The following is a 26828-nucleotide window of genomic DNA, read 5'->3' as shown; positions in this document are numbered from 1 at the left end:
TTAAGTGGCATTTGTGCATGTAACTCTGTATTGTAGTGCTCGACAAAGTAATCCCTCACCCATGTGGTTATATCAGCTATTATTGAGTGACGGTTCTTGATGCAGTGCTATCTAAGGGATCGAAGATCACGTGTATTCAGCTTAAGCTTGCGCTCTTGGCCTTTATGCACTGAAATTCCTCCCAATTCCTTGAATCATTTAATTATATTATGTACTGTAGAGGGAGAAATATACATCTTTCTTTGAGGTTCATTGTTTTTAAACATTTCAATCATTTTCTCATGCATTTGTTGATAAACTGGATCCTCTGATCATCTTTGCTTATCAAAGACTCAGCCTTTCCTGGATGCTGCTGTTGTACCAAACCATGATTACAATCCCCTGTTGACATCACCTGTTTGGAATCACATCATTATTTAGTTTTTTCACCTCATTACAAGCTCTAAATTGCCCCTGTCCCAACTTTTTTTGGCATGTGTTGCAGGCCTGAAATGCAGGAATGGATGTTTATTAACAAATGAAATGACTTTAAACTAACACTGAATATGTGATGGAAATCTGCATGTAGGGGTGGCACATAGTACAGTATGTAGCACTATCGCCTTACAGCAAGAAGGGCTTGGATTTGATTCCCCGGCCCACAGCCAGGGTCCATTCTCCCTTTGTCTGCATGACTAATTTTCTCCCATAAGTTTAAAGACATGCAGTCAGGCCAAATGGAGCTACTAAATTTTAGGTGTGAATGTGTACATGAATGTACAGTAGTTGCATGTGTATCTGCTCCGTGGTGGACTGGCAACCTATCCAGGATGTTTTCTGCCTTTCGCTCAGAAGAATCTGACCCATTGAAACTCTGATCAACCAGTGGTAAAAAAAAACAATGAATAATTGAATCTGCATGTAGCACAATGTGCAACCTCAATTTGCCAACATAATAGCATTGAGTCTCCACTTGTACTGCTTGATGAGATTGGAAAATCAAGCAGTGAGAGCATCTGAGAGCACTTCTTAATATAGAATCTCTCCAGATCCTCCAGGCTCTTTTGCAGACTCTCTGCTTTAGCTCATTTTCCGATTTTTAGCTTACTGTCAAAGGACTTTAATTTATGTAGTCATCAAACAGATTTGTGTGAATTTTGACATACTATAACAGGGCTAGGTATGTAAGGTAAGGTAGTTAACTAAATAAGGAGAACCAAAGAAGGTAACAAAGAACAAGAAAAGTCATTTTCATCTATCTCAATGATCTGTTGTTTAAACAGATATCATAGTATATTTCTATTTATAAAATTAAGAGCAGGTCTTAGCTGTGATGGCCAAGTGGTTAATCTAATAGGGTCTCCACATGCTGGTTTAACTGTTGCTCACAGTGAGCGTATGTCTCTTAATTAAAGATCTGGAAATCTGGAAGCAGGGTATTTTGTAGTAAGTAATGATAATTTTACTATAATTTATATTATCAGGTTTTAATTAGGGCTGGCACCGATCCAATACTCGGTATCGGCCTGATATAGATAGATGGATAGAGAGATGGATGGATGGATGGATGGATGGATGGATAGATAGATAGATAGATAGATAGATAGATAGATAGATAGATAGATAGATAGATAGATAGATAGATAGATAGATAGATAGATAGATAGATAGATAGATAGATAGATAGATAGATAGATACTTTATTTATTCCGAAGGAAATTATTGGCCCAAATCACTGGATTGGATAATCTCTTCCCTACACACTCGCTCCCTATACCCTAGCACTGTACACTTAACATTCTTAAAGGGCCAGACAATATATATGTAATTCACATTACATTACAAGTGTCGTTTATTGCCACTCACGCTTGATGACATCATTAACATGTGTCTGATCCACTTATACCAGCACAACACACACTAACACACCACCACCATGTCAGTGTCAGTGCAGGGCTGAGAATGATCCACCACCCAAATAATACCTGCTCTGTAGTGGTCCTGACCATTGAAGAACAGGGTGAAAGCAGGTTTAAAAAGTATGTAGAGAATCAGATGGACTACAGTCAGTAATTGTAGGACTACAAAGTGCTTCTATATGGTAAGTGGAGCTGATAAAATGGACAGTAAGAGTAGAAACAAGGAGGTGGTTTAATGTTATGGCTGATCAGTGTAGCTGTAATGTACAAGTGGTTAAGGCATTGGACTTAAAAAGCCAACAAGATTGTTTCACTCTGGTTAGAACCCTGCTGACAGAGAGAGCACATATGCTAAATAAAGCACTTTGCGTGTGGGTGGAAGGTTGTGTATCTAGATAGTTATTAAATTATACAATTATTGTGAGATTAGAACTGAGATAAGTGACAAACTCAGAGCAGCAATCAAAAAGATTTGCTGCGGGTAATTGTGATTATGAGAATAGGCTTGTTTAATACGCTATAGACCTAAATACAATAAGCTGAAATTATTTATATTGCTGAAAAGTAGGCATTTTAAGCTTTCAGGGGGAAGAAGAAAAGGGAGAGAAAAAATTATGAGAAGAAAGAAACATTGCAAGAAACTTTGGAGTGTCCCACTCACACTCTCTACGTGTTTCTGCTGTGAAAGGTGCCACTTGAAGGAAGCTGCCCAGACAGATGAGGAGTTCATAAAAAAAAACAGCAAAGTTTTTGGGGGTATGGGTGCAAACAAACCCAAGATTTTGCTCTAAAGAAGTCAGGATATATAGACTTGTCCAGCCCTGTCTGTGGGCAACAGAACCCCAACCCAGCTGATGCCCTTTAGAGAGGTTGTTCACAGATAACACATGCACAGCTGAGCACACCAGGTCTATGGCAATGCTTACATTCTAAAATGCTGTTTTTAGTTTATTGTCTCACCTGGAGGTACTGGTTTAAATCCCACTTCTGACATGCCTGTAGCATTTCTGCAAAATACAACTTTCTTAGTTGGCACTTCCAACTCTAACATCTGCCCATTTGTCCACAGCCAGTCATTGAAGCTGTGGACGAGTGGTTAAGGCAATGGAGTAGAAATCTATTAGGTTCTTCCTGCACAAGTTTGACTATGATAATTATGACAGTTAAGAAAATAAAAAAACAACATCCTAACTTTTTTTATTTTGTTCCTATCAAAATCTTCAGCTCTTTTTGTAAAAGGTGCCATTTTTAGAAAGGATGGTCCCAACTTGTATTGCTTTTGAGTTACTGGTGCTGTGGTGTGACTGCTGAATATTGCTGTTGGAGGCTCCTTGTCAGGATGAAGAAAAAGATGATCTCCAGGAACAGCTCCACTAACACTAGAAAGTGGTTGATTGGACTCTCCAAAGTCACCAAGCCCAGGTGAGATGTCTCTCCCTTATGTCTTAAAGCCTGTGCTGACCAGCTGGCTCCTATCTTTACACAGATGTTCAACAAGTCACCGGCCATGTCAAGGCGCACCCTGCTTCAGGCGCTCCACATGCACGGTCAGGCACCATTCTTCCCCAGCATCAATCAGGATGGCTGAGCGGTCTAAGGCGCTGCGTTCAGCTCGCAGTCTCTCCTGGAGGCGTGGGTTCGAATCCCACTTCTGACATGCCTTTAGTCCTTTTTCAAAATAGTTTTTTTTTCTTTTGGCAGGATGCAAAGACTTGCCCAGCCCTGTCTGTAGGCAACAAAACAACAATTACCTGTAGTCGTGGCCGAGTGGTTAAGGCGATGGACTTGAAATCCATTGGGGTCTCCCCGCGCAGGTTCGAATCCTGCCGACTACGACTCACCTTTGCTTTGGTAGCCTATAAGAGGGAGCTCTGTTGTGAAAGGTGCCATTTGTAGGAAGCTAAACAGACAGACGAGCAGTTGAAAGAAACATAGTCTTTATTTGGGGACAGCCAAGTGCCAAGAGTTCCACTGAAAAGCTGTCATGATGCAAAGACTTGCCCCGCCCTCTCTGTGTGCAGCAAAACCATTACTCACCATAGTCATGGCAGAGTGGTTAGGGCCATGGAAAAGAAATCCTCTGAGGTCTAATTTTGCTGACTACAACTCCACTTTCTCTTGGTAGTAGAGAAGGATTATCCTAACTTGTATGTCTTATAAGTTACCAGTGCTGAGATGTTACTGCTGATTACTGCAGCTAAAAACTCCTTGCCAGGGTGAAGCAAGAGATGAGATCCAGGAACCAGACCTGCAAAATCCAAAAAGTGGTTAATTGGACTCTACCATGTGCCTGCCATGCTATGGGGGAGGAAGGATATTTGTAATAGGCAAAAAAGATTGTTTCTTTTTGAAGTGGATTAGAGCTGCGTTCAAGTCACAGTCTCCTCTTGAACTGTGGGTTTGAATCCCACTTCTGACATTTCTAAACAGGTAAGACCATAGCTTTTTAGCATCAACCGAGTTGTTCATAGCACTTTGCCGGGATATCACCACACCCTCATCTCCAGGTACATGCTTTGTACAGAGATTATTTCAGATGGATGTGAGTGTGAGCTGGCTCTTCCAGCGACAAATAACCAGAAAGTCACCAAGCCCAGGTGAGATGTTTAACCCTTATGTCTTAAAGCCTGCGCTGACCAACTGGCTCCTATCTTTACACAGATCTTCAACAAGTCACCGGCCCTGTGTCAAGGCCCACCCTGCTTCAGGTGCTCCACATGCATGGTCAGGCACTATCCTTCACCAGCATCAGTCAGGATAGCCAAGCGGTCAAAGGCGCTGCGTTCAGGTCGCAGTCTCCCCTGGAGGCGTGGGTTCGAATCCCACTTCTGACATGGCTTTAGTCCTTGTACAAAGTAGGGGTTTTTTTTCTATTGGCTGGGTCTTCCCTCGCTAGCATCAGACCGTTTGTCCACAGCAGTTAATCGAGTGTAGTCAGCCACTGTAGTTGTGTTCGATTGGCTAAGGTGCTGGACAAGATCCATTGTGGTCTCCCCAATGCAAGTTTAATCCTGCTGACTATGACTAAACTTCCTATTTTTAGCAGAGGATGGGGCTCTGTTGTGAAAAGGACAATTTGTAAAAAGCTGCAAATACAAGTAAGGAATTTAAAGGGAAAACAACAACAACAATATGTTGGGAAAAAGTTGTTTCCAAAGTGAAGGATTTCTGCTCCAAAGCAATCAGCATTTTAGGACTTGCCCAGCCCTGTCTGTAGGCAACAGAACTAAAACCGACTGTAGTCGAGGCTCTATTGTGAAAGGTGCCTTTTTCAGAAAGGATTATCCTAACTTGTATTGCTTTTGAGTTACCGGTGCTGAGGTGTTACTGCTGATTACTGCAGCTGGAGACTCCTTGCCAGGGAGAAGCAAAAGATGAGATCCAGGAACAGGGTTCTGTTGTGAAAGGTGCCATTTGTAGGAAGCTGCACAGACAGGTGAGCAGTTAAAAGAAACAAAGTCTTTCTTCAGGGATGGCTGCTACCCAAGTGCAAGAGTTCCAGTCTTTTCTGTAGGCAACAAAATAACAGTAGTCGTGGCCGAGTGGTTAAGGCGATGGATTTGAAATCCATTGGGGTCTCCCTGCGCAGGTTCGAATCCTGCTGACTACGACTCACCTTTGCTTTGGTAGCCTATAAGAGGGAGCTCTGTTTTGAAAGGTGCCATTTGTAGGAAGCTGAACAGACAGACGAGCAGTTAAAACAAACAAAGTTTTTCTTTGGGGACAGCCAAGTGCCAAGAGTTACACTGAGAAGCTGTCACAATGCAAAGACTTGCCCAGCCCTCTCAGAATGGCAGAATGGTTAATGCGATGGACTTGAAATTAAGGTTTGACTCAAGCTGATTATAGCTCCACATCCTCATCAAGAAATATTCAAAGCAAGAACTGTCCCTCCTTTTGTCTCATTAACCCCATCTTTGCCTTTTTAGTTTTTCACGTTACAAGATATGGTCGATTTCTCCATACGATTTTGAATGACCAGATCTGAGACATAAGTTTAAAATAGAAGCTTTAATTCTATTTTCCTCTTAACCCTTTAAAGACGGCCCATTCAAATTTCGAAACAATAATTTTGATGGCTTAAAGCCTTATATCTCCGCCGTCCAATCACTGATTGTAAATCTGAAAACTGCCCCAGGTAGCTGACAACCCAGGCTAAAAGGCAATATCATTGGTCAAGCAGTTTGTGTCGTGGCTGGTTTACATATTTAATGAGAAGTCTGAGAATTTTTTTTTTCATTCGCCCCGCCCTCACACGGACGCAGCTGAGAAAGTCGACTGGATAACAACACAGAAAGAGATATTCTGTCAGTGAAATAAGGTAAGATCTATTTTAAAACTGTTTATTAGTGTTATTACTTTTCATTTCTACTCAAAAAACATGGCTTTAATGGTAAAATTGTAATATTATTAGTGCTTACGCTTTGAAAAAGCTGAGGTGTTTTTGAGAGTTGCGTTCTAAGTTTAGTCAGTCAGCTGCACAACTCTCCTTTCTGAATCGATTGTAATGTTTTTTATGTCCATCCAGATGGAAATAAATTCGTGTGGAGAGTTTATCAGATACCTTTTTAGTCTCGTTTGTTTAGTAGTTTGTAAAGTATGCAGCAGTTTTACACAAATAAGGGATTAGTAGTGAACCAAGCTAAGCTAAGCTAACGGAGCTGTGTGTTACACTATGCAGCCATGTGGTTTGAACAGGGTGCTCAACTAAGTCCAAAGTTAGATTTTATGCATGTAATCTTGAAATCAGTTAAAGCTTACTTGTTCTACTTCAATACTGTCTAAAGTCTGCTTAGAAATCACCTTAGCTTTGCTCATAATAGCATTACATTTTGCATTACATGCATTTAGCATGACTGGCTAAAATAAGTTAGCTGAGGCAGAAAGCATAAAGGTGGATAACATGTCAGTCTGGGCAATTTTTAACCTTTATTTCCATGGTATATTTTATCTGTGGTAATTTGTACTTATAACAGAGAAATATTATTTTATCTATAAAATATTTCTGTCAAATTTGCATCATTTTCTAAAAAAATTGCTGCATTTATTTGAAAGAGACTAACGTATGCTATGCTACCATATAGGTGCATATAGGTAGACATCATGTCAGTCTGGGCAATTTATGACTTCTTTTTTACCATAATATATTTTTTTCTGTGGTAATACTTACTTGTATCAGTGAAATATAGTTTTATCTATAAAATATTTCTGTCAGATTTGCATAATTTTCTAATGTATTGCAAGAGATATTTGAAAGGGACTAATATGGTATCAAATTTTGTCAGAAAGCATACAGGTGCATAACATTTCAGTCTGTGACTATTTACAACATTTTTAAATGTAACCATAGCATCAAGTTTTGTCTTGTAATTATTGCTCCTCTTAGATAATTATTGTTTTATGTGTAAACCATGTGCCAGATTTGAGAAACTTTTGTCATATGTATTGGTTCAGTGTACTTGAGTTTACTTCAAAACATGAGCCTGTGGACATTAGCTTCTCTGACAAAAACATATAGAGTATTTGTGATTGAATTCTACATATATGTAATTATTTTTAAAATAGCATCACTGTCACCACCTTTATTCATTGTAATCTCTTTTCTTTTATTATACTGAGATGGATGGAGACAAGGCTCAATATGCACGCCTTCTGGAGTCTCTGAAGAGGAGACAGCGGCTAGGCCCTGACGAGCTTAGGCTTATTGCTGAACATGACAGCGATGAAGATCATGAAGGCATGACCATTGAAGAGGAGGACTTCATGGACATGGAGCTCCTGGATGAAGGGGAAGAAGAGGATGAAGAAGAGCAAGATGAGCAGAGGGATCAACCAACAACCTCCGATCGGTAAATACATGTATTCCGAGTGTGTGTATTTGTAAATATGTGTGTGTACATATATGCTGACAATAAATGTCAGCATTTGCACCCACACACACAATCAGGGCTGCCAACAAAATATAAAATCAACAAAAAAGTACAAACTCAGATTATGATTTTTACTAATGTTTGTTTTCTTTTATGGGTTTGGTTAGTCTTTCTTGTCCCATGTCAGGTAGGAAGCGGAAACGTATCCTTTTCTTCCTATGCTGATGTAGACACAGAAGCACCAGAGCCCATACCATTTAATCCCTCTCGTCTAGTAGGCATAGATCTGGGAAGTGTGCATAGGGCTGTGCAGTCAGCCACAAGTACCTTGCGTGAAATAGACTTCTTTTTTGTGTTTTTGTGTTGTTTTTCACATACACCATTGTTGCTGAGATTTGCCAGTTTACAAACTCTAAGGGGTGGGAGCTTGTACTGAATAGGCCGTCTTATGCGAACCATCATGGGGCATGGGAAGAAGTGACCCCAGATGAATTCTACCGGTTTCTTGGGCTCCTCATTTACATGGGTTTCACGTCCCTCCACAGCATTCACAGATATTGGGGAACCAGATCTCTTCAGGGTTCATGGGCCAAGTTATTCATGTCCCGTGACCGTTTCAAAGAATTGATGGCAGCCCTCCATGTTGTAGATCCTGCCACAGAAAATAATCTTGATCATCTTAGGAAGTTGCGTTACCTGATGGACCACCTCAAAACCAAGTGTCAGCAGCTTTTCCAGGCTGATGAAAATCTGAGCATAGACGAGAGAATGGTAAAAACAAAAGGTCGATCAGGATTCAAGCAGTATATGAAGGGCAAACCTACTTGCTGGGGTTTCAAATTGTGGGTCATTGCAACTTCAGATTCAGGATATACCTTAGACTTTGATGTGTACACAGGCAGTCTTGATGGGTGCATAACTGATTTGGCTATAAAAGTGATCGAAGACCTTGTGCAGCCATTTAAAAATCAAGGTCACATAGTTTGGTTTGACAACTTCTATTCATCACCAACTGTTATGGTCCAACTTAAGGAGTGGGGAATCAATGCTTGTGGGACATGTAGGATTAATCGTAAGAAATTCCCAGTGGATTTCAAAGATGTCAAGAAATGGGAGCGGCAAGCTAACCGTGGTGATATGAGGTGGTGTAGAATTGATGGAAATGTCTTAGTTGTTCAGTGGAAGGACACGCGAGCAGTTACATGCCTCTCTAATTTCCACAATGCTAATGATTCATCAGAGGTTTCTAGGATGGTAAAGAATGGTGCCACGTGGGACAGAAAAGTAGTCCGTCAACCAGCTGTAGTAAAGGACTACAATAAACACATGGGAGGTGTCGACAGATCTGATCAAATGTTAAACACATACAGTCTGCTTCAGAAAACTCAAAAGTGGTGAAAAACACTTTTCTTCCATTTTGTGGACATAGCCGTCATTAATAGTTTCATTTTGTTTCAGGACTGGCATCATTCCAATCCAGCATCACGTTATGGGTTTAGTTCAGCAGGCTACAGCCAGATAAACTTTAGGGAAAATCTGTCGCGCCAGCTTGCAGACATTGCCGTCGATTCAATTTTGCCATCTCAGCCTTTAGTAGCTCCAACCACTTCCTCATCGTTTTACGTCACCCACATTCCTCAGATGGAGCAAGTATCAAGAAATTGCTGGCTTTGCTACAAAAAATTCAAAAAAGAAAATAAAACAAAGATTGCATGCATGGCTCCTGAGTGCCAACGTAGAAGATTTTGTTTAGTTGGCAATCGAAACTGTTTTCAGTCTTGGCATTCTAGCGAAGGAGATGAGTTTCGCAGTTAGACCTACACAGGGCTTCTGTCTTCTACTGTCTCATCCTTCCTCAACCCCTGTGTTTGTGTATATGTTCTTTGTTTCTCTTTCTCTTCACAGGTGGAAGGAGGTAACTTGAGGTAATTATCCATTGTGCATTGTCTGTTAAATATTTTGTAGTGAATTTTTGGCAAAATGGCTTGGATGAGATTTGATATCCTGTTGCCTCAAAACTGTTTACTGAATTGTTCAATGATTATCCTGAACAAATAATTGCTTTTTCTTGTATTGTTGAATTGGATTATTTGAGAGTTTGTTTTATGGAGTGATGCATTGTTCATTGTTCTTCAATAGTGCTGAACTATATTGTATTGTTGTTTTGAAATTATTTATAGAATGAGAAGTGTATATAATTCTAATAAAAATCTTTAATGTTTTTGAACTATACACTGTTGATAGAGTGCTTATTTTGTCAAATACATTTTATCTGCTGTCTTATTTCAAAAATATGGATGTTGACAATTTAGTAATAATTAAGAAAAAAGTAAACTTTCATTGGTTTATAGTGTATGCTGACATTGGTAAAAAGTGAGGTAAAAACGGAGCTACACGAACATTCTAAATTGCTAAATGACACCTTCTGCTAAATTGATTATAACTTTTGAATAGAAGATGATAGATTCAAAATTATTTTCTTGACAAATGGCTCACAAAATTGCAAAAATTTTATATATTCTATATTGTTCTCTATATTGCACAGAAATGTGTTAAAAATGTAAGTATTTATGAATTAAATAAAAAACGAGAGATTTTTTTAGGTTGATTTTAAAGGTTTTTTGTAAACATTTATTATATTACACTTGAAAAACATTGTGTTTCATATAATTTTAAAGAACTGATTCTCCTGGTTATAATGGTGTGTATATGTAGTCTTTATTTTCCATAAAAGTACACTTTCATTGGTTTATAATGTATGCTGACATTAGTAAAAAGTGAGGTAAAAACGGAGCTACACGAACATTCTAAATTGCTAAATGACACCTTCTGCTAAATAGATTATAACTTTTGAATAGAAGATGATGGATTCAAAATTATTTTCTTGACAAATGGCTCACAAAATTGCAAACATTTCATATATTCTATATTTTTCTCTATATTGCACAGAAATGTGTTAAAAATGTAAGTATTTATGAATTAAATAAAAAATGAGAGATTTTTTTAGGTTGATTTTGAAGGTTTTTTGTAAACATTTATTATATTACACTTGAAAAACATTGTGTTTCATATAATTTTAAAGAACTGGTTCTCCTGGTTATAATGGTGTGTGTATATGTAGGTTTTTTTTCATAAAAGTACACTTTCATTGGTTTATAGTGTATGCTGACATTGGTAAAAAGTGAGGTAAAAAAGGAGCTACACGAACATTCTAAATTGCTAAATGACACCTTTTCCTAAATTGATCATAACGTTTGAATAGAAGATGATAGATTCAAAATTATTTTCTTGACAAATGGCTCACAAAAATGCAAACATTTCATATACTCCATATTTTTCTCTATATTGCACAGAAATGTGTTAAAAATGTAAGTATTTATGTTTGAAATAAAAATTTTGAGGTTTTTTAGGTTGATTTTGGAGGATTTTTGTATAGATTTGGTTATATTACACTTAAATAACCATACTGAGTTTTATATCATTTTAAAGAACTGATTCTTCTGGTTATAATGGTGTGTATATATAGTATATGCTATGTACAGTATTTACACAATAAGGGTTTTTCTAAGACTATGTTACATAGTGTCCGAAAATGGAATGTTCCGCTCAGGCATGAAAGGGTTAACAGCTGCCAGTAATTACGACACATTTATTTTCTTTATTAACTAAGCACTCTAAATTGTTTTAAAAATATGATTTTTATATAAATATGATATGGATTTCTACAGTGCTTACAGTGATTGCGTGGTGTTATGTTGAACTATAGCAAGGATAAAGCAGATGAGGGAATGAATGATTGATTAATTATCTCCTGTATCAATTAAGGTTTGTTCCAAGTATGACAAGTTCATCTGAATTATTAATCATCCTGTTAAAAGTAAAGGTAGGTCTGATCTGGTAGATGACATCAGGTTTAACACTGGAGATTTATTTATTTTCTGTTCTATATTATGTTGTAACTATGGTATTATAATGTTAGGTCTCACTATAGCAGGGGTCACCAACCTTTTAAAAACTGAGAGCTATTTCAAGGGTACTGAGTAATACGAAGCTACTTGTTTGATACAAACTTACTGAATAACAAAGTTGCACCGTTCACTTTTAATGATAATATTGTTATTAATAATAATCTAAATAATAATAATAATAAACTAACATACACTGATGAGCCATAACATTATAACCACCTGTTTCTCTACATACTTTTTTAGCCCCCTTTCATGCAGGGTGAAAGCAGGGTAAAATAAAGTATGTAGAGAAATAAATGGACTACAGTCAGTAATTGTAGAACTATAAAGTACTTCTATATAGTAAGAGGAGCTGATAAAACGGACAGTGAGTGTAGAAACCAGAAGGTGGTTTTAATGTTATGGCTGATTGGTATATACGTATATATACATACATACAGTATAAATATATATACAGTGTATCACAAAAGTGAGTACACCCTGTCACGTGGGAGAGAAAGGACTCAAGCGCGGAGTTAAAGTAAATAAAAGTTTATTTATTAACAGAAAAAACACAGAACATCACACACAAGACAGAACTCAAAAACAAACATAAGGAACCCCGATGGACTTTAGCTGGGGAATGCAGACAGCAACAAAAAAGAAAAGAAGAAAACTAAAAAAACGCTGGGCGCGAACCCCGGCCGCTCGGGTGAGAGCCGGGCGCGTAACCAGCGCGCTGCTGCAGCGGGGGACAGCAGATGAGTAAATGCACTTAAGGTGCTACAATTATTCTACGCTACAAAGCCTCGAAATCGCCTCAGGCGCAGTTCGAGGTAACAGACGGCTCCGTTATCAGCCGCAGCTAGAGCCAATCTGTTAAAGCATACGGAAGGAGTGCAGATTCGAACCGGGTGAGCTGGCAGTACGGCCACGCGCTTGGCGCTGTCGCCACCCAGCGGTTGCAGAATCCCAGACTAAATGTTTTCAGCTACAAAGCCCCGAAATCGCCTCTGGCGCAGTTCGGGGTAACAGACGACTCCTTCATCAGCCGCAGCTAGAGCCAATCTGTTAAAGCACACAAAAAGGGTGCGGATTCGAACCGGGGAAGCTGGCAGTACAGCCACGCACTTAGCGGTGTCACCACCCAGCGGTTGCAGAATCCCAGAATAATTATTTTTAAGCTACCGAAAACCCCGAAATCGCCACTGGCGAAGTTCGGGGGAAACAGAGGGCTCCGTCATCAGCCGCAGCTAGAGCCACCCTGTTATGAGAACTGAGTAAAGAAAACCGGTTAACAAAACAGTTATCCAAGCTCCTAGTGCGGATTCGAACCGGGGGTGCTGGCAGACCAACCGAGTGTCTTACCGAGACGCCACCCACCGGCTGCCGAATACCACAGCTAGAGTAGCTAGGTACACATTAGCGGGGAGAGGACCAGCGCCGTGTCGCGGGGCTGGCTTCACCCGCTAATGCTAAATGCTAACGGGCAAAATAAAAACAGTACGAGGACTGCACGACATCGCACCACGCTACTTCTAAAAAGGTAAAAGAAAAGCTAATTACCTCAACCTTGCAGTTTACACACCCTGATGGCCTAATGCCACCGGGGGTACCTCTAAAACTACAAAAGAAGCGTGGGGGAGCCGTCAGCAGTCCCCACGGACACCGCAGTGCCCAAAACAAAAGGAACAAACAAGACAAAAGGTGCGACACCTGCAGCCAGGCGGCGTACCCTTAAATAAGGGAGCCGCAGCTGCAGGTCGTCCACCCTAACGAGCTGGCCTAGTATTAAAGGCCTAGCTCTGTACTGCTCTGTAAGGCCTGTGACGTCAGGGAAGAGTGGTAAGTCCCACAAACGCCACAGAACCATTACACACCCCTCACATTTCTGCAAATATTTTAATATATCTTTTCATGGGACAACACTATAGACATGAAACTTGGATATAATTTAGAGTAGTCAGTGTACAGCTTGTATAGCAGTGTAGATTTACTGTCTTCTGAAAATAACTCAACACACAGCCATTAATGTCTAAATAGCTGGCAACATAAGTGAGTACACCCCACAGTGAACATGTCCAAATTGTGCCCAAATGTGTCGTTGTCCCTCCCTGGTGTCATGTGTCAAGGTCCCAGGTGTAAATGGGGAGCAGGGCTGTTAAATTTGGTGTTTTGGGTACAATTCTCTCATACTGGCCACTGGATATTCAACATGGCACCTCATGGCAAAGAACTCTCTGAGGATGTGAGAAATAGAATTGTTGCTCTCCACAAAGATGGCCTGGGCTATAAGAAGATTGCTAACACCCTGAAACTGAGCTACAGCATGGTGGCCAAGGTCATACAGCGGTTTTCCAGGACAGGTTCCACTCGGAACAGGCTTCGCCAGGGTCGACCAAAGAAGTTGAGTCCACGTGTTCGGCATCATATCCAGAGGTTGGCTTTAAAAAATAGACACATGAGTGCTGCCAGCATTGCTGCAGAGGTTGAAGACGTGGGAGGTCAGCCTGTCAGTGCTCAGACCATACGTCGCACACTGCATCAACTCGGTCTGCATGGTCGTCATCCCAGAAGGAAGCTGACGCACAAGAAAGCCCGCAAACAGTTTGCTGAAGACAAGCAGTCCAAGAACATGGATTACTGGAATGCCCTGTGGTCTGACGAGACCAAGATACACTTGTTTGGCTCAGATGGTGTCCAGCATGTGTGGCGGCGCCCTGGTGAGAAGTACCAAGACAACTGTATCTTGCCTACAGTCAAGCATGGTGGTGGTAGCATCATGGTCTTGGGCTGCATGAGTGTTGCTGGCACTGGGGAGCTGCAGTTCATTGAGGGAAACATGAATTCCAACATGTACTGTGACATTCTGAAACAGAGCATGATCCCCTCCCTTCGAAAACTGGGCCTCATGGCAGTTTTCCAACAGGATAACGACCCCAAACACAACCTCCAAGATGACAACTGCCTTGCTGAGGAAGCTGAAGGTAAAGGTGATGGACTAAACCCAATTGAGCACCTGTGGCGCATCCTCAAGTGGAAGGTGGAGGAGTTCAAGGTGTCTAACATCCACCAGCTCCGTGATGTCATCATGGAGGAGTGGAAGAGGATTCCAGTAGCAACCTGTGCAGCTCTGGTGAATTCCATGCCCAGGAGGGTTAAGGCAGTGCTGGATAATAATGGTGGTCACACAAAATATTGACACTTTGGGCACAATTTGGACATGTTCACTGTGGGGTGTACTCACTTATGTTGCCAGCCATTTAGACATTAATGGCTGTGTGTTGAGTTATTTTCAGAAGACAGTAAATCTACACTGCTATACAAGTTGTACACTGACTACTCTAAGTTATATCCAAGAGATACACAACACCTGCCTTACTCGAAAAGCCCTCTGCATGGCAGGTGATCCCACCCACCCACTACACAGCTTCTTCAGTCTGCTGCCATCAGGGAGGAGACTGCGGAGTCTCCGGGCCAAGACCAGCCGACTGAGGGACAGCACCATCCACCAGGCTGTCAGGATGCTCAACTCTCTTCCTGTTTTGCCCTCCTCCACCTTCTGCCCCCTGCATTCACTAACTTTGGATCCTGCACACACATTTCATGATCCTAACCCCCCATCAATACCGAACTTAACATCCCCAGGATCTGTTTACTGTTTACGCACTCATCACTGTAACCTCTCAATTACCGAACTTTAACATCCCCAGGATCTGTTTACTGTTTATGCACTCATCACTGTAACCTCTTAATTACCGAACTGTAACATCCCCAGGATCTGTTTACACACTCATCACTTTAACCTCTCAATTACCGAACTGTAAAATCCCCAGGAACTGTTTACGCACTCATCACTTTAACCTCTCAATTACCGAACTGTAACATCCCCAGGATCTGTTTCCTGTTTACGCACTCATCACTGTAACCTCTCAATTACCGAACTGTAACATCCCCAGGATCTGTTTCCTGTTTACGCACTCATCACTGTAACCTCTCAATTACCGAACTTTAACATCCCCAGGATCTGTTTACTGTTTATGCACTCATCACTTTAACCTCTCAATTACCGAACTGTAACATCCCCAGGAACTGTTTACTGTTTATGCACTCATCACTGTAACCTCTCAATTACCAAACTTTAACATCCCCAGGATCTGTTTACACACTCATCACTTTAACCTCTCAATTACCAAACTGTAACATCCCCAGGAACTGTTTACTGTTTATGCACTCATCACCTAAACCTCTCAATTACCGAACTGTAACATCCCCAGGATCTGTTTACTGTTTATGCACTCATCACCTTAACCTCTCAATTACCGAACTGTAACATCCCCAGAATCTGTTTACTGTTTACGCACTCATCACTGTAACCTCTCAATTACAACTGTAACATCCCCAGGATCTGTTTACTGTTTATGCACTCATCACTTTAACCTCTCAATTACCGAACTATAACATCCCCAGGAACTGTTTACTGATTATGCACTCATCACCTAAACCTCTCAATTACCGAACTGTAACATCCCCAGGATCTGTTTACACACTCATCACTTTAACCTCTCAATTACCGAACTGTAACATCCCCAGGAACTGTTTACGCACTCATCACTTTAACCTCTCAATTACCGAACTGTAACATCCCCAGGAACTGTTTACTGTTTATGCACTCATCACTTTAACATCTCAATTACCGAACTGTAACATCCCCAGGAACTGTTTACTGTTTATGCACTCATCACCTAAACCTCTCAATTACCGAACTGTAACATCCCCAGGATCTGTTTACTGTTTATGCACTCATCACCTTAACTTAATTACCGAACTGTAACATCCCAAGGATCTGTTTCCTGTTTACGCACTCATCACTGTAACCTCTCAATTACCGAACTGTAACATCCCCAGGATCTGTTTACTGTTTATGCACTCATCACTTTAACCTCTCAATTACCGAACTGTAACATCCCCAGGATCTGTTTACTGTTCATGCACTCATCACTTTAACCTCTCAGTTACCGAACTGTAACATCCCCAGGATCTGTTTACTGTTTATGCACTCATCACCTTAACTTCTCAATTACCGAACTGTAACATCCCAAGGATGTTTCCTGTTTACGCACTCATCACTGTAACCTCTCAATTACCGAACTGTAACATCCCCAGGATCTGTTTACTGTTTATGCACTCATCACTTTAACCTCTCAATTACCGAACTGTAACATCCCCAGGAACTGTTTACTGTTTATGCACTCATCACCTAAACCTCTTAATTACCGAACTGTAACATCCCCAGGATCTGTTTACACACTCATCACTTTAACCTCTCAATTACCGAACTGTAACATCCCCAGGAACTGTTTACTGTTTATGCACTCATCACTTTAACCTCTCAATTACCGAACTGTAACATCCCCAGGAACTGTTTACGCACTCATCACTTTAACCTCTCAATTACCGAACTGTAACATCCCCAGGATCTGTTTCCTGTTTACGCACTCATCACTGTAACCTCTCAATTACCGAACTGTAACATCCCCAGGATCTGTTTACTGTTTACGCACTCATCACCTTAACCTTTCAATTACCGAACTGTAACATCCCCAGGATCTGTTTCCTGTTCACGCACTCATCACTGTAACCTCTCAATTACTGAACTGTAACATCCCCAGGATCTGTTTCCTGTTTATGCACTCATCACTTTAACCTCTCAATTACCGAACTGTAACATCCCCAGGATCTGTTTACTGTTTACGCACTCATCACCTTAACCTCTCAATTACCGAACTGTAACATCCCCAGGAACTGTTTACTGTTTATGCACTCATCACTTTAACCTCTCAATTACCAAACTGTAACATCCCCAGGAACTGTTTACGCACTCATCACCTTAACATTTCAATACCGAACTTTAACATCCCCAGGAACTGTTTACGCACTTATCACTGTAACCTCTCAATTACCGAACTGTAACATCCCCAGGATCTGTTTACTGTTCATGCACTCATCACTGTAACCTCTCAATTACCGAACTGTAACATCTTCAGGATCTGTTTACTGTTTATGCACTCATCACTTTAACCTCTCAATTACCGAACTGTAACATCCCCAGGATCTGTTTACTGTTTATGCACTCATCACTTTAACCTCTCAATTACCGAACTGTAACATCCCCAGGATCTGTTTACTGTTCATGCACTCATCACTGTAACCTCTCACTTACCGAACTGTAACATCCCCAGGAACTGTTTACTGTTTATGCAATCACTTTAACCTCTCAATTACCGAACTGTAAGAAAGAAAGAAAGATATCCTTTATTTGTCATATATACATATACAGATGTACAGTACAATGAAATTCTTTCTTCGCATATCCCAGCTGGTGTTGGAAGCTGGGGTCAGAGCGCAGGGTCAGCCAACTTACGGCGCCCCTGGAGCAGACAGGGTTAAGGGCCTTGCTCAAGGACCCAACAGTGGCTACATAGCAGAGCCTGGATTTGAACCGCCAATCTTCCGGTTGATAGCCCAAAGCCCTACCCACTAGGCTACCACAGGCAGCCTAGTGGGTAGCCCTGTAACATCCCCAGGATCTGTTTACTGTTCATGAACTCATCACTGTAACCTCTTAATTACCAAACTTTAACATCCCCAGGATCTGTTTACTGTTTATGCACTCATCACTGTAACCTCTCAATTAACGAACTGTAACATCCCCAGGAACTGTTTACGCACTCATCACCTAAACCTCTCAATTTCCGAACTACAACATCCCCAGGATCTGTTTACACACTCATCACTTTAACCTCTCAATTACCGAACTGTAACATCCCCAGGAACTGTTTACGCACTCATCACCTTAACCTGTCAATACCGAACTTTAACATCCCCAGGAACTGTTTACTGTTTATGCACTCATCACCTTAACCTGTCAATACCGAACTTTAACATCCTCAGGAACTGTTTATGCACTCATCACTTTAACCTCTCAATTACCGAACTGTAACATCCCCCAGGATCTGTTTACTGTTCATGCACTCATCACTTTAACCTATCAATTACCGAACTGTAACATCCCCAGGATCTGTTTACTGTTTATGCACTCATCACTGTAATCTCTCAATTACCGAACTGTAACATCCCCAGGATCTGTTTACTGTTCATGCACTCATCACTTTAACCTCTCAATTACCGAACTGTAACATCCCCAGGATCTGTTTACTGTTCATGCACTCATCACTTTAACCTCTCAATTACCGAACTGTAACATCCCCAGGATCTGTTTACTGTTTATGCACTCATCACTTTAACCTCTCAATTACCAAACTGCAACATCCCCAGGATCTGTTTACTGTTTATGCACTCATCACTTTAACCTCTCAATTACCGAACTGTAACATCCCCAGGATCTGTTTACTGTTTATGCACTCATCACTGTAACCTCTTAATTACCGAACTGTAACATCCCCAGGATCTGTTTACTGTTCATGCACTCATCACTGTAACCTCTCAATTACCGAACTGTAACATCCCCAGGATCTGTTTACTGTTTATGCACTTATCACTGTAACCTCTCAATTACCGAACTGTAACATCCCCAGGATCTGTTTACACACTCATCACTTTAACCTTTCAATTACCGAACTGTAACATCCCCAGGAACTGTTTACACACTCATCACTTTAACTGTAGGTTACCAGTATTGACAATAAAAGCAGACTTTGACTTTTGACTTGATCTTTACCTGCCACATATTTTTTACCTGCCACATTATAAGCTATAATACTGTAATAGACACATTTTGGCATTAGATTCTGTTTTGGTGTGTTTGGGTAGGGGCACCCTTTCAGTAAAGGGTTTTTAAAGTGAATCTGAAGTGGTACCCATATTGCATTCCTTTAAACTGGCTGCTTTTTAAATGGCACATTTATTTTTAAATGTTTTTAATCTGATGTAATCTTCGATAATTCCTTGAAAGTGTGCAACAGATGCATTGGGGTTGACAATGTGTCGTGTGTTGTAAGAAAAGATAAGCAGCGTGAAAAATCAGCAGATTGATGAGATGAAGCATATGCTTCCAAGTGTCATCAAGTCTTCCGACAGCCTTTATAAAAGTCTTTATGTGTTTAACACAGCTGGATCCCTCCATAAGCCCTTTTTATTGCTTCTGCATAGAACTCCTGCTGTAATCTTCATTAAACTTACAGTACATTTACATTTACATTTTCAGCATTTAGCAGACGCTCTTATCCAGAGCGACTTACAGAAGTGCTTCTATAGTGAACATTTCATTTCTCAAGTTTAGGTAAACAACAGTCGAAGAACATAAATCTGCTAAAACCTGTTAGAACCAAACTGCCTTTTTTTTTTTTTTTCTTTTTTTTTTGGAAATGGAAAAGAATGGAACAAAATGTTAGTAAATAAGTACAAGTCAGCCTTAGTGATTAGTAAAAAGGTGGGTTTTTAATCGTTTTTTAAAGACAGCAAGAGACTCAGATGTTCGGACAGACAGAGGAAGTTCATTCCACCACTTCGGCGCTAGAACAGAGAACAGCCTTGATGCTTGTCTTCCTCGAGTCCTGGGTGGAGGATCAAGTCGAGCGAGACTAGAGGCTCGGAGGTTGCGTGGTACAGAGCGGGGTTTGATTAGACCCCGAAGGTAGCTTGGGGCTGGTCCATTTTTGGCTTTGTAGGCGAGCGTCAGTGTTTTAAACTGAATGCGTGCAGCTACAGGAAGCCAGTGAAGAGAACGTAGCAGTGGGGTGATGTGGCAGTGTTTGGCCTGGTTAAAAACCAGACGTGCAGCTGCATTTTGAATGAGCTGTAAGGGTTTAATAGTGGACATGGGCGCTCCAGCCAGAAGGGAGTTGCAGTAGTCCAACCGTTAGATTACAAGTGATTGCACCAGAATCTGGGTAGCTTCCCTGGAGAGAAATGGACGAATCTTCCTGATGTTGTACAGGAGGAACCGGCACGATCTTGTCATGTTGGCTATATAAGGAGAGAATGTCAGCTGGTTATCAAGGACAACACCAAGACTTCTTACCTTATCAGATGGTCTGATCTGGGAGTCATCCAGAGAAATTACTAGGTCCTGGGTTGGAGACTGATCTCCAGGAATGAGCAACATCTCTGTCTTGCTGGGATTAAGATTTAGATGATGAGCCGACATCCATTGTGAGATATCTTGCAGACATGCTGAGATGCGAGCTGAGACTTGCGTGTCTGAAGGAGGAAATGACAGAACGAGCTGAGTGTCATCTGCATAGGAGTGGTAGGAGAAGCCATGGGAGGCTATGACCTTGCCCAGAGAGCGGGTGTAGATAGAGAAAAGAAGTGGGCCAAGTACAGAGCCCTGAGGAACACCGGTTGAGAGAGTGCATGGGGGAGATATGGATCCCCTCCATGACACTTGGTAGGAGCGCCCTTCCAGGTAGGAGGCCATCCATTGCCATGCTGAACCTGTTACTCCAAGGTTTGAGAGTGTGGACAAGAGAATGCTGTGATTCACTGTGTCGAAGGCCGCAGAGAGGTCAAGAAGAATGAGGACCGATGACAGTTTGGCTGCTTTGGCTGCATGAAGCTTCTCAGTAACCGCTACAAGAGCTGTTTCTGTAGAATGTGCTGCCTTGAAGCCAGACTGGTACGGATCGTGGAGGTAATTCTGAGTGAGAAAGGCAGATAGTTGGTTATAGACAGCACGTTCAAGAATTTTGGATAGAAAAGAGAGGAGTGAGACAGGTCTGTAGTTGTTAATGTCTGTAGTGTCTAGTGTAGGTTTCTTAAGAAGGGGAATGACCTGAGCTTTCTTAAAAGCGGTAGGGACAACACCTGATGTCAGGGAGTTGTTGATGATGGGTGTGATGGAGGGGATTAGGTCCTGTGAGATGTCTTTGAGGATGGTGGATGGTATAGGGTCAAGTGTGCATGTAGTGGGATTGCTGGATGAGAGGAGCTGTGTAACCTCATCTCAATCTACAGTACAATACAGTAAAGTGAGCAAAAGTCAAGGTGTTTGAATACTTTCTAAATCTACTGTACATACACTTGTACATAAACATAGACTTTTAACCTCACCTTTATGTAACATTATAATCTTATGTTGGTTTGGTAACCAACTAAATGCTATAATCCAAATCTAAATTTGTCTAGTAAAATAGTTCCAAAGCAAATTCCTTCCAACCTACACAACATTTTTTACTGTAATTTTATTTTCATCAACTGCTCTATCCAGAGATGGGGTCGTAGTCTCACGTAAGTCGCACACAGCAACTTTAGACTCGACTCATGACTCACAAAAAAATGACTTGTGAACAACAAAAGTCGCTCCCTACTACCTACACAGTTTGAAGTTCACTTCATTTGAACATTTTCATTACCTTTGGATTGGAATCTCACTTAAAATGGTGGAATACTTTACGTAGTGCACTTCACAGGAACAACTGTGGTGAATGGAACGCTCCTACAGAATTGGCGCTAATGGTTGGAAGAATCGCTTTCTGAACCAATCAGACCTTCTGATTTTAATTTTTAGTAAGAAATGCTTTTATTTGCATTTATTCAGTTTGCGTCACACAGATGATGTCAATGAAACACTTGATTGGCTTTCTAACGAGTTCATGTTTTACTTCACAACCGGGAGAAGTTTGGAAGTTTTTAATTATAAGCACATTTACAAAATAATGGATTATATTCCTAATGGGACACATGATTATAAATGTAATAGCATCTGGAAGAACATAACCTAAGGTAAGCAGTGGTTATGATTTTGTGTTGCTGTGTTTTGGATTTTGGCCGCTGTGTCGTGATTTATTGCGTGCTTTTGTTTGGCAATGAAAACAAAACTTATCAGTTTAAGCTTTTAACTGGAACCTTCTTGTTATGAAAATTACATTTATTTGCACAATGACTAGGAAAGTAAAAGCACTAAGTAAAACGGCAAAATACACTAATCTGTTCATCGCTAATCTGTTGTTGTTTTTTATCTGAACTTACATATTATTAGTTTATTTCTACACTACATTTTCAATATATATTTTGTGTATATTATATTGACTCCTGACTTGACTCGGACTCTAGCCTAAAGACTTGTGACCTGACTTGGACTCTAGCCTGAAGACTCTGACTCGTATTTTGTGACTTGTGAACATCTCTGGCTCTATCCTGGTCAGGGATGTGGTGGGTCTGACTTGACCAAGAAACACTGGGCCCAAGGCAGAAATAACCTGGACAGAGCGCTAATCCATTGCAGGGCCTCAGCCATCCCCCCACACATAGCCAATTATGTCTGTGTAGACACACAGTGGGCCAATAGCAATATAGAGATTCAAACCTGGATCTCAATGGTGGTGGGCTAGTGCGATAGACTGGTACCCATGTGACATCACAAATTAAATGATGCCTCTTTAATTCCTATATTCTCCACAATCCAGCCCATCTTTGAGGATGTCTTATTTTTCTAAAACAGTGGGATTAAGTGTTTTTAGTTTAGTTACTATTTTATATATCATGTTTATTTAATGGGTGGCACAGTGGCTCGATGGGTAGCACTGTCGCCTCACAGCAAGAAGGTCCTGGGTTCGATCCCCAGGCTGGGCAGTCCGGGTTCTTTCTGTGTGGAGTTTGCATGTTCTCCCCGATTTCCTCCCACAGTACAAAAACATGCAGTCAGGTTAATTGGAGACACTGAATTGCCCTATAGGTGAATGTGTGTGTGTGTGTGTGTGTGTGGGTGTCTACCCTGCGATGGACTGGCCCCGTCCAGGGTGTTACTGTGTGCCTTGCGCCCATTGAAAAGCTGGGATAGGCTCTAGCACCGATGACCCTTATTAGATAAGCGGTTAAGAAAGTGAGTGAGTGTTTGATGACGTAAGTAAAATAGTTTTAGAGATTTCAAAAATATGTTCAGTCTTGATTACTGAGTTATTTCCTATCCCTACTCTTTTCCTCTGCCTCTTAAAATAGTTATAAATCAAGAAAATGAAACGAGGAGATGCCATTAAATAAACTGGATATATCCTATTAAGTGTTCTGCTGCTTTTGGTAAATTCAAAATGTAACCTTAGATTAATTAGAGCATGTTACCACTGTTATATTAAATGATACTGTTATGTCTAGCATTTATCATGGCTATGGTTCTTGGGTGGCACGGTGATAAATTATGCTAGCCCACTAGCACTAAAGTCCAGGGCTCGAATCCTTTGTAGTGCTATTGGTTAATTGGGCGTCTGCATACAAACATGTTTGGCTATGTTTGAGAAAGGGGGCTGGCTGAGACCCAGCGATATATTGGCATCCTGTCCAGGGTTTGATGCTGCAGTGCGTCCACTGAATTTGTGGAAGCCGGATTCACTGTGACCCTGACCAGGATAAATCTGTGGTAAAACAGTTTTATCCAAAGCGACTTACAGTACTGTGACAGTATACAGTCTGAGCAATTGAGGGTAAAGGACATTGCAGAAGAGGTTGGGCTTAAACCAGCAACATTTTAATTACTAATTAATTACAGCACCGTAACCACTAGGCTACAACTGCCCACTAAATTACTCTTATTGCATTAGCTCCATCTGACTGAGTCCACCGAATAGTTGCATCCACATTCTTCTCTGTATCACATGGATCAGAGAGATGAAGGCCATTTATACAGACCCAAGTCACAGATTTGAAAAGGTTCCCACATTCAGACACAGGATCTAAATTATTTCTCTGTGAGCTCTAATAAGCAATGTTTTCTCTTGTTGTTTGGTTGTGTGTGTCCTTGTCTTATTCAAAAGCAAACATTGCACACGACTGTCAGAACCATCCTCATCAATCTCCAGAATATCAGACAAAGAAACAGCAGATAACACGGTGTTTCAACACATAGTAGTGATTAATTAAGCTGGGTAAATGTAATGCACTTAATGATTTTAGTAAGTGAGAATTTCTCATGTCCGTCTTTGCTGTTCCTCTCAACCATAATGTGGTGGAACAAGATCCTGAAAACTGACTGTAATCATTTTAGTAATCAGTTTTACTTTGCTTTCTGTGTTGTGTGGAGCAAGGCTGTGAGCAAACCTAGGGGTTTGTCTGTTTCTTCTCTTGTAGTAATGCCACCCATATTGATCCAGTTTAGCACCACTGGTTTCCAAGATAGGTACAGTAATATAATCATAATAATAATAATAATAAAAATTTGAAAAGCGCTTTTCATGACACCTAAAGACACTGTTCAATAAAAAATAAAGAAAATCTAAGAAAAATTATAAATAAAAAGCACATTTACAAATATGGAAACACTAAACATGTGGCACAGTTCTGGGTTACCCAAAAGCCAGCTGGAAAAGATGGGTTTTGAGATGGGTTTTGAACACGGCTGCAGATGAGCAGACACGTAGCTCAAGAGGGAGACTATTCCACATTTAGGGGCCAGTGACACTGAATGCCCTGTCACCAAATGTATGTAATTTGGAGGTCGGAACTTTTAACAGATGCAAGGTGGAAGAGCGAAGAGACCGAGCTGGAGAATATGATGTAAGCAGACTTCCAAAATATGAAGGTGTGGGGCCGTGTAAAGATCTAAAAACCAGCACAAGCACTTTATATTGTATTCGATATTGTACTGGAAGCCAGTGTAAATGTTTTAGAGTTGGGGTGATGTGCTCCCAAGATCTAGTATGGGTTAGAATCCTTGCAGCTGAATTTTGTACATACTGTAGCCTGTTCAAAACCAGGGAGTCATGAAGTACAGCATTGCAGTATTCAATTCTAGATGTTACAGATGCATGGATAATGGTCTCAGCAGCAGCATATAAAAAAAGGGAGGTAGGTACTTCATTAATACTCAAGGGTGTAATAAATACAAAAAGTGACATTGTTTTAATGGTATAAAGTACACATGCCTAAAAATAGTACATGAATTAAAGCTGATGATCAGGACTTCTTCAGAATGTTTCCATCTAACAGTAAAACCACTTGATAAAGCATTTTGCATTACTGACACAAGTGGGGTTTTTTTGGAGGAACAGCACTTCTTAATAAATATTTTTATTTGATTGCAGTAAAATCAGGAGTCATGTCATTATTTGTAATTTGACAGATTCAAAAAAATCATATCTGCTACAGTCTTCAGCTTACACTATCAAATCTTACGCCCTGCTTTACTACAAATATACCGACACGGTGTCTAGCACTGTCACCTCACAGCAAGAAGGTCCTGGGTCCTTTCTGTGTGGAGTTTGCATGCTCTCCCTGTGTCTGTGGGTTTCCTCCGGGTGCTCCAAAGACAAGCAAGTGAGGTGAATCAGAGATACAAAACTGTGTTCGATATAACCTTGTGATGAATGAATCTTGTGTAATGAGTAACTACTGTTTCTTTCATGAATGTAAACAAAGTGTAAAACATCCTAATAAACAAACTTAAAATATGCAGTTTAACTGGTTTTAATACAAATTAAATTAAATGGCTTTTATGAAAGTACAGTTCAGCCAATACTCATGTGTGTTTATGTTTTTTTTCTTAATTTAACTACAAAAAGATAACAGATCATTTTTATCAGAATGTTATCATTTTATAAGATCATTGTTCCACTTGTGTGAGTGATAAAACAACAAGTAGTTTCAAGAGTTTTATTGTCATGTGCACAGAAGAAACAGCAGTTACACTGAAGTGCAATGAAATTCTTACTTTGCTTGTCCTCCACACGTCAAATATAAGTATATATACTTATAAATAAAACAGAATTAAACTTACAGAATAAAAAAAATATAATTAAAAATGATCAATGATCAAGAAGGTGGTTCACCCAGGGCGAGGCTCAGCCATTGCACTCCAGTTGTGCTGACCTCTGTGAATTCCCCAAATGTGGGAATCTCGACTGCATAATTTCTGATAGTGGGGGACTGCGTTTGCGCTCTCCCCTGATAGGGACAGTGGTAGCCTAGTGGGTAGAGCTTTGCGTTATCAACCGGAAGATTGGCGGTTCAAATCCAGGCTCTGCTATGCAGCCACTGTTGGGTCCTTGAGCAAGGCCCTTAACCCTGTCTGCTCCAGGGACGCCGTAAGATGGCTGACCCTGCGCTCTGATCCCAGCTTCCAAAACAAGCTGGGATATGCGAAGAAAGAATTTCATTGTACT

General features: G+C 40.6%; 4 non-coding genes across 4 annotated transcripts; all 4 read left to right on the top strand.

Annotated features, from left to right (window-relative positions):
• Positions 1–3651: 3651 nt before the first annotated feature.
• trnas-uga (transfer RNA serine (anticodon UGA)) lies at positions 3652–3733 on the top strand. Its single transcript has one exon. It is a non-coding gene; the product is annotated as a tRNA-Ser (tRNA).
• A 916-nt stretch (positions 3734–4649) lies between these two features.
• Positions 4650–4732, top strand: trnal-cag (transfer RNA leucine (anticodon CAG)). The gene has a single exon. It is a non-coding gene; the product is annotated as a tRNA-Leu (tRNA).
• A 694-nt stretch (positions 4733–5426) lies between these two features.
• On the top strand, positions 5427–5508 carry trnas-uga (transfer RNA serine (anticodon UGA)). Its single transcript has one exon. It is a non-coding gene; the product is annotated as a tRNA-Ser (tRNA).
• Positions 5509–26453: 20945 nt separating this feature from the next.
• On the top strand, positions 26454–26613 carry LOC134325826 (U1 spliceosomal RNA). Its single transcript, XR_010014367.1, has one exon. It is a non-coding gene; the product is annotated as a U1 spliceosomal RNA (small nuclear RNA).
• The last annotated feature ends 215 nt before the right edge of the window (positions 26614–26828 follow it).

Source organism: Trichomycterus rosablanca, chromosome 1 (assembly GCF_030014385.1).
Source record: "Trichomycterus rosablanca isolate fTriRos1 chromosome 1, fTriRos1.hap1, whole genome shotgun sequence".
Taxonomy (NCBI): Eukaryota; Metazoa; Chordata; class Actinopteri; order Siluriformes; family Trichomycteridae; genus Trichomycterus; species Trichomycterus rosablanca.
The sequence above is the reverse complement of the archived record's forward strand: the minus strand, read 5'-3'. Positions and strand labels throughout refer to the sequence as shown.